This window comes from Capricornis sumatraensis, chromosome 11, assembly GCF_032405125.1.
Source record: "Capricornis sumatraensis isolate serow.1 chromosome 11, serow.2, whole genome shotgun sequence".
Lineage (NCBI taxonomy): Eukaryota > Metazoa > Chordata > Mammalia > Artiodactyla > Bovidae > Capricornis > Capricornis sumatraensis.
In genome coordinates this window covers 28,172,101-28,184,513 of record NC_091079.1, presented here as the reverse complement: position 1 = coordinate 28,184,513, position 12,413 = coordinate 28,172,101, and positions in this window count along the sequence as shown.

Here is a 12,413-nt window from a genome sequence, read left to right as displayed (position 1 = left end):
AGCTGGGCAGCCACAGAATCCTTCCTCTAGTCGTTTCTAAGAGGATTGTTTTTTTTCTCTTTGGTAGTTTTACTGTGATGTGCTTAGGAGTAATTTTCCTTTTATTTATTCTGCTTGAGGTTTGTAAGGATTCTTAAATCTCTAGCTTAATGTCTTTCATCAGGCTTCCCAGGTGGCGCTAGGGGTAAAGAATCCACCTGCCAACATAGGAGACACAAGAAATGGTGCTTCAAGGCCTGGGTTGGAAGGATCTTCTGGAGCAGGAAATCACAATCCTCTCCAGTATTCTTGCTTGGAAAATCCAATGGACCGAGGAGCCTGCTGAACCACAGTCCATGGGGCTGTCAAGAGCCTGACATGACTGAGCACTTGAGCACTATGGGATTTATTTCCCCAACCAGGGATCGAACTTGGACCCCCCACATTGGGAGCATGGAGTCATAGCCACTGGACCACCAGGGAAGACCCCATCCAGTGCTTTTTAAAAATCACTTCAGTATAGATGAAGACTGTACAGTGTTGCATCCTGCCTTTAAACCCTAACATTTAAACAGAACCTTTTTCCATGACTTTTCAAATTCTTTCTAAAACTAAGTTTGACATCTATCATTTATTATCATTTCTCTGTTGGATATGAGATGCCTTAAAAACAAATGCCAGTGTTATAAATAGGGTTGTGATGGACATCTTTATGTGCTCTCTGAGACATCTTTATGTGCTTCTGACTATTTCCTTGGGTGATTAAATGGTCAGAATTAGATCCTTGAGGTCATAGGGCAGAAACACATTTATATTCTTGCCACATCTTGAAAATGTCCCCTCCAAACATGTTTACATGGCGGCTGGCAGCAGGGAAGCGGCACGGTGATGGGTTTTGAAGGGGAAATCAAAGGCGTGCCGGGCTTTCCCTGTCCTGGGAGAATGACATCATTCCTCCGGGTCTCTGCCAAAAACAAGCCACTGTTGGATGGACTGTGAATCGTGACTGCTTTCCAAGCCAACAAAAAGCTCTCCGAAAGTGGGATTTTACATTTTTTTCAAGTGAGTGGGAGGCCAGCTGGCTCTGGATCTGAGCTTAGATGGAGGAAAGCTTGCACTGAGCTACAAAGGGTTTTTTCTTTTTTTGAAAAATTTGAAAAAAAAAGTAAACCATGAGAGAGACACATGAGGGTTTTCTCTTTACATCTAAAATCTTCAGTCAAACCAGGAATGCATTTATTAATAGCACTAAGGGGGTTTCTGAACTGGATTCATATCCTGACTTGTTAGCTGGATGATCCGGAATATTATTTCACTTCTGTGATTGTTTCCATCCTTGCATGCGTGCACGTGCGCTTGTGTGTGTGTGTGTGTGTGTGTGTGTGTGTGTGTGAGTCACTCGGTCATTTCCGACTCTTTGCAATCCCATGGACTGTAGCCCACCAGGCTCCTCTGTCTATGGAGTTTTTCAGGCAAGAACACTGGAGGGGGTTGCCATGCTCTCCTCTGGGGATCTTCCCAACTTGGGGATCGAACCTGAATGTCTTGTGTCTCCTGCGTTAGCAGGCAAAATTTTACCATTGGGCCACCTGGGAAGCCCCTTCCTTCCTTATACAGTGAGGTAAATATCACCCACCTCTAGGTGTTGCCAAAGCTTTAGTAACAATATCTTCCACCCAGTTCTTACCCCCCACCCCGAGTTCCAGACCCCATCTGCCTACCCAACACCCCCACCTTGGGTATCCAATAGGCTTTTGCAGCTTAGCGTGTTCAAGGCTGACTCCCCGGTCCTCCACCACCCCCAGATGAGGACGACTTCCTCCCAGTCTGCCAGACCTCTGTACAAGTCCACTCGTCCTTGCAATTTCTCGAACAAACACTCCAGAACCACCCTTGACTCCTCTCTCTTTCAAAAAGCACACACTCCTTCTGCAAGCCCTGATACATCCCTCCTCAACATACATGCTGAGCCCCGTGGGCCTCTCCGCACTCTCACCACCAGCCCCTATCCCAGCCAGCACCGTCTCTCTCTGCCTTGCCACCACCGCTTCTAGCAGGTCCCCGCCTTTACCTGATGCCCCTATAAGCAGCCAGAGTGGGGCTCTGGAAAATCTGACACAGAGCACCCACTGTTCCGTGTTCCTGCCCATCCACCCCGGTCTCAATGGGGATGGAAACGGAGTGGACAGAGCCCTGGAGCTGCTGTGTCACCCGGGGCCACTGACCCCTGCCTGTACGTCCATCACTCTCTCCAGACACGTGACCTCCAGGTCACCCTTCCAAGGAGCTCAGCTCATTCCCACCATGGCGCCTCCATGTTTTTTGCTAAATCGACTTGGTACCCTCTTCCACTAAGAAGTCCATTCTGAGTCTGACAACTCAGTGAGCTATTTGCTTAAATGACCTCACCATTACCGTCTGTGCGGTACTCTATCCTTCTCTCTGTTTTTCTCCATGCCTCTTACACCATATTTTTGGCCTCCTCATTTATTTTTCTGTTAAATTTTTTCTATCTCCCTTAAGCAGAATGTAAACTCTATAAGGATGGAGATTTCTGTCCCTTTTGTTTATTACTGTATCCTCAACCCGGAACGTAGCTTGTGCTCAACCGATATTTGCTACAATAAAATGAAAAGCATGCAAGATGCTTCATTAAGGTTATTTATTATTATTTTCATCTTTACAGTATCAGGTTAGCCTCACTTACACAAATATGTCTTGAGAAGGATATGCTGGTGAGCTTAATTTTCAGATTTATTGTGAATTAAGTCATTTTTGATGAAACAGTACATTTTACATTGCATTTTTAAGAATAATCTTTTCCTAAAAGTAAGGATTGATTAAAATGGTACTTACTTGCTTACTTAACACTCAAAGCTTTACTTAGCCATAGAAAAGAATGAAATGATGCTATCTGCAGCAATATGGGTGGACCTCGAGATTAGGTCCATCCTAATCTCTGATCTTGGATCTGAAGTTCTGTGTCTCTATAGGAGGTTTTCTGAGAGACTATATTCTTGTATTTAAGGGCTTCCCTGGTGGTGCAGAGGTTAAAGCGTCTGCCTGCAATGTGGGAGACCTGGGTTCGATCCCTGGGTCGGGAAGATCCCCTGCAGAAGGAAATGGCAACCCACTCCAGTATTCTTGCCTGGAGAATCCCACGGATGGAGGAGCTTGGTGGGCTACAGTCCGAGAGTCACAAAGAGTCTGACACGACTGAGCGACTTCACTTTCACTTTCACTAATCTCTGATTAGGTCCATCCTAATTTGTCTGACTAAATGAAGTTAGACAAAAACAAATATATGATATCACTTATATGTGGAATCTAAAAAAAGTGATAAAGATGAGCTTATTTACAAAACAGAAACAGACTCACGGACATAGACAACACATTTATCATTACCAAAGGGGGAAAATTGGGAGGAGGGGGCAGAGGGAAGGGATAAATTAGGAAACCGGGGATTATACATACTACTACATATAAAATAGGTAACCAACCGAAACCTATTGTACAGCGCAGGGAACTCTACTCCATATTCTGTAATGATCTACATGAGAAAAGAATTTGAAAAAGAATAAATACATGGATATGTATAATTGAATCACTGCCATATGCCTGAAACTACCACAACATTGTTAATCAACCATATTATAATACAAAATAAAAATATTATGGATACATGTATATGTAAGATTGAGTCCCTTTGCTGTTCACCTGAAACTATCACAACACTTGTTTGTTAATCAGCTATACCCCAATACAAAATAGAAAAGGTTTTAAAAAATTAAAAAAAAAACAACACTCATAGCTGATGGATGGCCTTCATCAGTTCTGATGAACAAACAGTGTCAACCCTTGTCTGCAAGCTTAACTCTGTCTCTCTGCTTTCTGGAGTTCCAGCAAAATCTTATGGAAGGACAGAATAATGAGGAAGACAAGTTGAGAGAGCACTGCTCACTGACCTTCTGAAATGTCTCGTTTCTCCCTGTCGATACAGGCAGAAACTGGCAGTGTTCCTGTTGTGCTGTGATGGTTGACCTCCACTCCAACTATGTTCGTGACGCAGCCTGTGTACTGAGGAGGTATCCAGGCCCCAGTCTGAATCCCGGCTCTTCTGCCCATTAGCTGTGGGATCCCGGTTATGCAACGTGACTCTCTGCCCAGTCTGTTTATCTGTAGAATAAGAACCTCATAGAACTGATCCACAGATTAAAGGCGAGGTTTGAATACTCCTTGCCAATGCTTAGTGGATAGCTGGCCCTCGGGAGAGTGTTAGCCACAATCTTTTGGGGGGCTTCCCAAGTGGCTCAGTGGTAAAGAATTCACCTGTGATGCAAGAGACGTGGGTTCCATCTCTGATCTGGGAAGATCCCTCGGAGAAGGAAATGGCAACCCACTCCTGTATTCTGGCCTGGGAATTCCATGGACAGAGGAGCCTGGTGGGCCACAGTCCATGGGGTCACAAAGAGTTGGACATGACTTAGGAATTAAACAACAACTCAAACAGGGTTTTGGACCACCAGGGTCCCTCATTTATCCCCTGTGCTACAAGGGATGGATGGCGCCATATAGGAGATAAGAATTGGCTCCATCTCTCTCTGCAAATTTTTCGTCTCTCAAAGCAGGACTATCTCGAAAAGGACTGTGCTGGGAATCTAGACTCTGAGACCATGATGTTGGTGGTGTCTGGAGGGATGTGAATGGTCCTGAAGGACAGATTAAGGAACTTTTCACCAGCCTGGAGGCAAGGACTCAGATCACAGGCCTGCCACACAGACCTGGCCACAGATGGGACAGACAGAAAGGTTTTCCTGTCCAGACTCATCCCAAACTTTGCTCAAGCCAGCTCCCCTCTGTGACAACAGAAAAGCAGGTTTCTGCTGCATGATTGAGGGAAATAAAAGAGGAAGAACTAGCTTGTTCATTATTAAAATGTGTCTCAGTGAATGGCCTGCTCAGCCTGATTGATTAATCAGTCAGGAAGTTCCAAGCAAGGTGACACGGTTTTAGAAGACTTTTTATATTACTTCTCACTTTTGATATAAAAATAACCTTAGGTGTTGAGTTTTGTGTGAAGCGGGAGTCAGTTTCACTTTTTTCCATACAGATGTGTGCTCGATGCAGGACCATTTATTGAAGCAGCCATCCTTTTCCTAATGCTCTCTTAGTCTCTTCATTTGTTGTAGCTTAAGTGTCCATATGGGGTGGCCCTGTCCCTGGACTCTATTCAGTTCCAATACTGCACTGTTTTAATTATTAAATATTTCACATACATTGCTCTTCTCTATCATCAAAATAATCACCACCTTCATTATCCCACCACCAACATCACCATCATCATTAACATCATCAACACAATTACCATCACCATCATCATCATTTTCATCATCTTGATCACTGTTACTGGAGTGCTTACTACGTGCCATAGCTTCACATGCATTTAATCCTCACACCAGCTCTATGTGAGCTGCATGATTATAAACCTTATTTTACAGATGAAGAAATGGAGGTTTGAAGTGGGTGGGTACCATTCCCAACATTTCACGTCTAGTAAGTGGCTGAGCAGGAATTGGTCCCAAACCCTGGTCTACCAGGGCTCTCTATTTCCCCAGAGTGCTTCCCTCGGCTATTGATACAATCTTTCTATCAATTATAAGCCTCCTCTGTATCCTAGAGATGGCTGTTTCAGGTCGTGGGACAGATGGAACTGACCTGAGTTTGCTCCAATTGATTAACAGCTGAATAAGTCAATTTCATCTCAAATGGGATTTTAAACTCTTATAGAATTTTTGTGCTTCAGTCACTAAGTCATGTCCGACTCTTAGCAACCCCATGGACTGCAGAATGCCAGACTCCTCTGTTCTTCATTATCTCCTGGAGCTGGCTCAGATTCATATTCATTGAGTTAGTGACACTATCCAACCATCTCATCCTCTGTCGTCCCCTTCTCCTTTTGCCTTCCATGTTTCCCAGCATCGTGTTTTTTTCCAATGAGTTGGCTCTTTGCATTAGATGGCCGAAGTATTGGAGCTTCAGCATCAGGTCTTCCAATGAATATTGAGGGTTTATTTCCTTTAGGATGGAGTGGTTGGATCTCCTTGCAGTCTTGAGACCCCTAAGTCACTGCGTGACCCCAGAGATGGCAGCTCCCCCGTCCCTGGGATTCTCCAGGCAAGAACACTGGAGTGGGTTGCCATTTCCTTCTCCAATGCATGAAAGTGAAAAGTGAAAGTGAAGTCGCTCAGTCGTGTCCGACCCTCAGCGACCCCATGGACTGCAGCCTTCCAGGTTCGTTCGTCCATGGGATTTTCCAGGCAAGAGTGCTGGAGTGGGGTGCCATTGCCTTCTCCCCTTGCAGTCCTAGGAACTCTCAAGAGTCTTCTCCAACACCACAATTCAAAAGCATCTGTTTTTCCATGCTCAGCCTTCTTTATGGTCCAGCTCTCACGTCTGTACATGACTGCTGGAAAAACCATACCTTTGCCTCTTCAGACTTTTGTCAGCCAAGTGATGTCTTTGATTTTTAATACGCTGTCTAGGTTTGTCATAGCTTTCCAAAGACAGATTGGCCTGGGGAAGGAGTTCACAATCCAGGTGAGGATAACCAATGATTGAGCTGCTTGAAGACCTATATAGAAGCTCCATATAGAGGTTCTCACTGAGCTTCCCTGTTTTCTACCCCACCCCCTGTTCCTCTCCCATCCAGCATGGGGGGTGGGGTAGGTTCCTGGCAGGTTAGGTCCAGCATTTTACACAGGGCAGTGTTTCCATGGTGCCAGGGAGTTGCCTCGATCCTATCCCATTAGCAGAACTCACAGTTGATCTATTCAGTTCCTGGAGATGCCACATGCTCTGTGTAAGAGGTGACCTGGAGACAGAGCAATGTCAATTAGGAACAACTGGCTCCAGAAGCCTGGAGCCCTGAGAGCTGAGAGGCAGTAGGGCCCGACGGATAGTACAGCTGAGGGGAGCAGAGTGATGGAAGGGCACTGGGGACCAGGAGGACTTCACCTTCCCTGACCCCAGGATTCTGCTGATGCCTAGTGCAGCCCTGCTGATATTTCTGCTGAGTTCCCATTCTTGTCTGAAGTCAGGAGCCGAGAGGGTGCTAACTGCATTCAGATAACACTTCCAAACGTAATTTCATGCCCAGCCTGGGCACTGATGTGGCACTATTAGTTTGGGGACACTTTCACACCACTTCATTGTGCCAGCTTAGCAACCTGGCTAATTAACAGGGGAAAAAAATCATAAGGGGCTGATTTAAAGAGACATGGTAATGAAACAGTGCTCACTGCAAATGTTTTGATACAAGGAGAGGGTTTGGGATTGTTTTTATGTCAATGGAGGTAAAGCTATGAGCTTGTCACCACACACACAGAATTTCGTCTGTTTTCATTATAAATCAGTGCAGCATAGTATAAAAGGAGCATGTATAGTGGCAAGTGCATGGATTTGCAATAAGTTAGATCTGAGTTTCAAACCATTTTCAAAACAAAGGTGAGGACACAAGTTTGGACAAATGATCTGACTGGAAGAGAGAGTATTTGAAACCTCATGGAATCTGAAAGAATGAAAACCTATGAGTATATTCAATCCTTTGAGGAATGAGGAGGGGAACAGAATGCAATGATTCAGACCTGAGCTATGCTGCTTACTGTCATGTTCTTGAGTGCATTCCTCAACCAACCCAGACTCAATTTCCTTCTCTGTAAAATGGGGCCATGAAGTATGTAGAAGTATGTAGGAACTCCTACAAACCAACAAGGCTTCTTAAAGACAGCTAACCTGGCAGAGGAAAATTCCCCACGTGACTTGCCCCCTGGACCTGGGCAGACCATGTCTGTACAGCAAGATGGGGCAGCCTGCCATGTGGCTGAACAAAGATGACCCTTTGCGGCTATTAACTCATTTTACCCTCAGGACATCTGAATGAAAAAGATGGAGTTATCTGCATTTTTTAAAGAAGGAAACCAAGGTTCAGAGTCCCTAATAACTGACTGAGTTCAAGCTGTTGGACTACAGCCATGGAAAAAGTTAGCCAGCTGTGGTTCATCTTGGTCCCCTAGGGATTAGTGTCATCTGTCAGATTTGGTGGAGACTGCTAGTCTTTATTTTATAGAAGGACTCTGATTTTAGCTGGCAGATTGTCATGCAGAACAAAGACTCCATTTCCGGTTTGCCTTGGATCTCAGAGTCACCATTAACTAAGTCTTGGCCAGTGAGAAGTAGGTGCAGGTAGGAGTTCCAAGAATGTTTCTTATGGACAGCTAATTATGAAAATGTATTTTTTTGCTTTGTCCAGCTAGACCACAGATGTGATCGTTGGACCTCCAGAATCCTTATCAGGCACTGTGTGTGGGTGCTTATTTGCTCAGTCTTGTCTGATTCTGCGACGTCATGGACTGTAGCCCACCGGGATCCTCTGTCCATGGGATTTTTTAGGCAAGAATACTGGAGTGGGTTGCTATTTCCTTCTCCAGGAGATCTTCCTGACCCAGAGATTGAACCCACATCTCCTGTGTCTCTGGTACTGTAGGAAGATTCTTTACTCACTGAGCCCCCGGGGAAGCCCTGTCTGGGCTTGGAGTCAAGCCTAAATCCAGTGGCTGACCGAGCTCACAATAGCTGTGTGGCTTTGTGCAAGCATCCCACCCACTCTGAGCTTCAGTTCATTCATCTGTGGAACAGAGATTGTGTGTTATTTCTACCTCATTAAATGCTGTTATGAGGAATAAGCAGATGCTCAGTATAAAAAGACCTAGTTTAGTTTCACAGGGGCTCAATCAACATTAGTTGATTTCACCATTGCTGAATTTGAGAGAATTTTATTGTACATATGTAATTTTATTATATTTATATAAAATTAAACAGTATAAGGGCATATGAAGTATGCTGCTGCTGCTGCTAAGTCGCTTCAGTTGTGTCCGACTCTGTGCGACCCACCAGGCTCCCCCGTCCCTGGGATTCTCCAGGCAAGAACACTGGAGTGGGTTGCCATTTCCTTCTCCAATGCATGAAAGTGAAAAGTGAAAGTGAAGTCGCTCAGTCGTGTCCAACTCTTCGTGACCCCATGGACTGCAGCCTACCAGGCTCCTCTGCCAATGGGATTTTCCAGGCAAGAGTACTGGAGTGGGGTGCCATTGCCTTCTCCAATATGAAGCATAATACAACATAACTATGTAAATGGAAACTTAGATCATGGGAAAGCACGTACAATATAAATATGTAAACGGAGACTTAGATCATGGGAAAGCACATTATAAAGCAGATCTTAGTGTGTATTTAGGTTTGTACTTAGATAATGCACTGCAGCTGCATTCGTCTCTGAGGTTTGAACATATCTGGGCATGTTTAGGAAAGTGGTTAGTGGTTTTAAAAGGTCTTATCATGGGGTGGGGAAGAAAATAGGATGGAGCAGTATGGTGGCCATCCCTGTAAACCACCAAGTCTGGCAACTTGCTTGTGGCTCAGACGATAAGGAAACTGCCTGCAGTGTAGGGGATGTGGGTTTGATCCCTGAGTTGGGGAAGATCCCCTGGAGAAGGGCATGGCAACCGTCTTCAGTATTCTTGCCTGGAGAATCACATGGACAGAGGAGCCTGGGAGCTACAGTTCGTGCGGTTGCAAAGAGTGGACATGACTGGGCGACTAACACACTTTGGAAGTCTCACAAGACTTGGCATATGGTCACCGTCGTGGCTGTGATTTATTATAGCCAAAGGATACAAAACAAAGTCAGCAAAGGGAAAAGGCACACGGGGCAGAGCCTGGAGGAGACCAGCTGCAGCTTCCAGAACCTCTCCCAGTGGAACCACACAGGATACACTTAATTCCTCCAGCAGCAAGTTGTGATAGGCTGTACAATGTTGTCCACCAGGGAAGCTCATTAGAGACTCAGGACTCAAAGTTTTCTCATCTGCCTCTGCCTGGCATATACCAAAATTCCAGACTCCCTGAAGGAAAGCAGTGTTCAGTACCCACCACACTGTCTGCTTGAACCATTCAACCTCCAGAAGCTCTCTTATCAGTTAGCGGATGGTGGAACCCTCTCAAAATCCAAGGACCCAGACGCCAGGCAACAGCCAGTCTTATCATCTAAGGATAGCAGTCTCAGTTCTGCTGTGTTAACTCTTTTCTCACAAGGAGCCTCTTGGGAGGGAACTTGTCCTAACAGGAGGAGGGATTTGCTAGATGGGCTGTCCCAGAAATAGACTAACCTTTCGAGGAGGAAGGGTGGGTTCAGAGTGTAGTATGGTGACTATTGCCAATTCTTTCTTTAGCAGAGCCTGGGGAAATCAGATTAGTTCTAAGGAGAGAAAGGGCTTTGCACAATGCAGCCTACTTAAATAAAAAGCTTAGGAATTCAGAGGAGAAGGAAATGGCAACCCACTCCAGTATTCTAGCCTGGAGAGTCCCAGGGACAGAGGAGCCTGGTGGGCTGCTGTCTATGGGGTCACACAGAGTTGGACACAACTGAAGCGACTCAGCAGCAGCAGTGGGAATTCAGGAGAAGAGGTTTGGGCAGAGCGTTGCCTGATGAAGGAGGGCAGCTCTGTTGGTTACGAGAGGTGAGATTATGTGAACAGTCTTCTGAATGAAAAATGTTGCTGCCATATCTGTACACAAGGATGCTACGGCCGTCAAGTCACTACAGCCGCCCCTGAGACTGCTAAAACCCTCAGTGACTGCAGCCATGCCAACAGTGCACCCTGAGGGGACTCAGGATGGAAAAGAACAGGGCACTGGCTCCAGACAGCAAAGGCACACATCAAAGAAGTGGTTTCAATGAGCCCAGGCTCTTACATATTCCCATTAACTTGAGATTGCTACGTCTCTTTAGTGGTGAATCTTTTGATGTTCCGACTACCTGGTTTTTGTTGCAAAACACCTTATCTATCCTGGCTCTACTCCTGCCTCTTTCAAGCAGTCCCTCAGAGCTAAATGAGAAGCTGTCTTCCAAGCTTGAAGTCCTCAGAAAGTCAGCTAAATAAAACAAAACACGATTCTCAACGTTTAGGTTGTGCATTTTCTTTTCAGTCAACAATCTTTAAACAAAAGAAGACCAGGGTTGTTTACAAGAAATGAGGCCAGAGTTATGTTACCAGAAAGAGTATGATCATCGCAAGGAGTCCAAATGAGGGTTTGGGGGAAGACTTCTCATGGTGGATTTCATTTTGTATGTCTAAGTGGAAGAGTGGAAGTGGAAGACCACCCCCTGCCTTGGCCTAAGAGGTGGAGCTTCCTCTTAGGGAGCCAATCAAGCCTCACAGAATCATTTTACAGTGATATGGAGCTCACCCTTTCCTCCAAGGCTCCCTGGTCAGTGGAGGTGACACAATTAAGATAGAAGAGGTTTGGAATTTGATCATTTCAATAGAGAGGTCTGGTACTTCCAAGAAAAGGGGCAGTTGAGGCCACGCTGGATAAAATGGTTCTGGCTAACACTGACAACGTGTGGAGAAGTTTGTCCCCACAATACCAAACAGTTCTCCAGCACCAGCTGTCCTTCACATCCACCCGATTCTGATACCGTCTACCTGGAGAGAGTGTCATATTCCATAAGTTAAGGTCTCAGTCTTGCAACAATGCCTACCTTCTCAGCTCCGCCACTCCACTTCCAACAGGCTATAAACTGGAATTTCCAATGGTCCCCTCCTTAGGTTTGATTAATTTGCTAGAGCAGCTTACAGAACTCAGAGAAACATTTGACTTACTGTGCTGTGCTAAGTCGCTTCAGTTGTGTCCGACTTTGTGACCCTACAGACTAGAGCCTGCCAGGCTCCTCTGTACCTGGTGTAAGGCGAGTCCAGAGAAAAAGAGAGTGAGCCGGGCGGCCAGGCAAGAAAAAGGAAATTTTTTAGATGGAAAAGACAGGGTGACTGGCTCTTAAGGAGAACCAGCGTCCTCCCTTTCTGACAGAGTCCTTCCTTCCTCCAGTCTGGAATCTGGTGGTCGCGCAGCTTTGAGAAGATAGGCGCCAGTGAGATAACAGGATGCCATTTGGGCAATTTGGTCAGTCTCACAGATCACTGTGATTTATTCTTTGTTTGCGAGGTTGACATATCAAGCTATCTTATCAGTGAGACCCCATATGGGCCCTATTACATGGGATTTCCCAGGCAAGGATACTGGAGTGGGTTGTTGTGCCCTCTTCCAGGGGATCTTCCCGACCCAGGGATCGAAACTGAGTCTCTTGTGTCTCCTGCATTGGCAGGTGGGTTCTTTACCACTAGCGTCGCCTGGAGAGCCCTTTGAGCAGTGAGTCTCAACATAAAACATTCATTGAACCATGTTGTAAAGAGATGTGCTGCCATCCAGCTGTGTTGTTCCATTTATAGAGCACAAGCAGAGTCGATTTAGCATAACTCTGAAGGACCCTAGGATTTCAGAGTGGTAAGTGAGCATTTGCTGCAACTTAAAGTCACCAG